Raw genomic sequence first — 1,767 nt, 5'->3', positions numbered from 1 at the left:
GTCCATTAGAATATCATTAAAATAATTCCCGCCTACGGAAATTTGAATGGTTGGGGGGTGGGGAGGGGCGAGGTCGTGGTTAGAGCGCTTGGTTGAGTGCATCAGACAAGACGACGATGAAGAAGAAGTGCTTCTGTAGCGTCAAGTTTTTATATCACTGTATTTCTGAAGGAATCCGACTGTCTTTAGAAAATTTTGGATGTCATTTTCATTTCATCTTGCATGTAATACCTGATAAATCTCTCCCGCTCTACAAGCGCCTCTTGCTGGCAGAGAATGAATTTGCATATACAGTATATGCCACAAATAGAGTGAAGTCTGTAGGAAACACTGCATCATGTTATAATGTTAGAATTAAAGAACAATAAACATAATACATATTACCGTTGCACTTATCTGTACATAGTAAATGCAGTTATTTTTAAGCGGTTGTTGACTTCGTATCTAAAACGTGATTTAGCCAAAAAAAAACAAAAAAACAACAATAACGTTACCACTCTAATATGTCTTGCAATATCCGTGCGTGTAAAGGTTCTGCACGATCCTCTTGTTCAATATTATCGGGGTCTGAATTCGGCTCAAATTGATATGGCAATATTGACGCCATTCTTTATACCGGAGCAGACGGAACATGCTGCTTTGGTAAGGGGCGGGGCAGTACTGAAACACCATCTAAGCTGTTCGCCAATCACAACGCACTGGGACAGTTAACCAAGCACAACACATTTCGTTTTTCGGAAGGCAGGCCTTCATCAAACCCGGAACTAATCAAGCCGTTTGTGCCAGGCCGGGGAGAAAGGTATTGTAATAATGTAAATTATGTGAAAAAATAATGCGTTTTTCGAACCACCAAGCATGAGAGCATGTTCTAGTACACCCCCAAAGCAAAATCAAAACTTTCTAAAAGAACATAATAGGACCCCTTTAAGTGATGATATTTTGATGCATTGTGTACTCCTAATAATTTTTTTAAACGTTTTTAGGGATACACTTTAAGGTCCAATTCTCACCATTAACAAACCATTAACTATGACTTTTGCCTCAATAAACTCCTAATTAATAGTTAGTAAGGTAGTTGTTAAGTTGAGGTATTAGGTAGCATTAGGAATGTAGAATATGGTCATGCAGAATATGTGTTTTATAAGTTGTAGAAAACAGCCAATATGTTAATAATAGGCATGCTAATATGCTAATAAGCAACTACACTCTTAAAAATAAAGGTGCTTCACGATGCCACAGAAGAACCTTTTTGTCTAAATGGTTCCATAAAGAACCTTTAACATCTGTAGAACCTTTCTGTTTCACAAAAGGTTCTTTGTGGCGAAAGAAGGTTCTTCAGATTACAAAAAGGTAAGAAAGAGATGGTTCTTTAAAGAACCATCTCTTTCTTACCTTTTTGTAATCTGAAGAACCTTCTTTCGCCACAAAGAACCTTTTGTGAAACAGAAAGGTTCTACAGATGTTAAAGGTTCTTTATGGAACCATTTAGACAAAAAGGTTCTTCTGTGGCATCGTGAAGCACCTTTATTTTTAAGAGTGTAGTTAGTAATGATAATTGGTTCCTATACTAAAGTCTTACCATTTTTAGTAAGTAAAGAGTATGTTTTTAATTAACATGTATAGTTCAAACAGTACAGCATGGTGCTAGAAACGTCAAGGTCATGAGTTTTCCAGGGAATGCATAATTAATAATAATAAAAACTAGTGCTGTCAAGCGATTAATCACATCCAAAAAATAATAAAAATATATTATTAAATAAAATGGAT

At 36.0% G+C, this 1,767-nt stretch overlaps 1 protein-coding gene across 6 annotated transcripts in view; it reads left to right on the top strand.

The window, feature by feature from the left end:
- Nucleotides 1–1,767, top strand: part of LOC107693947 (autism susceptibility gene 2 protein-like) — a 391,097-nt gene that overhangs the window by 166,980 nt on the left and 222,350 nt on the right. The gene's annotated exons all lie outside the window — the stretch shown is intronic.

This window comes from Sinocyclocheilus anshuiensis, unplaced genomic scaffold, assembly GCF_001515605.1.
Source record: "Sinocyclocheilus anshuiensis isolate Anshui unplaced genomic scaffold, SAMN03320099.WGS_v1.1 scaffold694, whole genome shotgun sequence".
Lineage (NCBI taxonomy): Eukaryota > Metazoa > Chordata > Actinopteri > Cypriniformes > Cyprinidae > Sinocyclocheilus > Sinocyclocheilus anshuiensis.
This window is presented reverse-complemented; position numbering and strand designations above follow the sequence as displayed.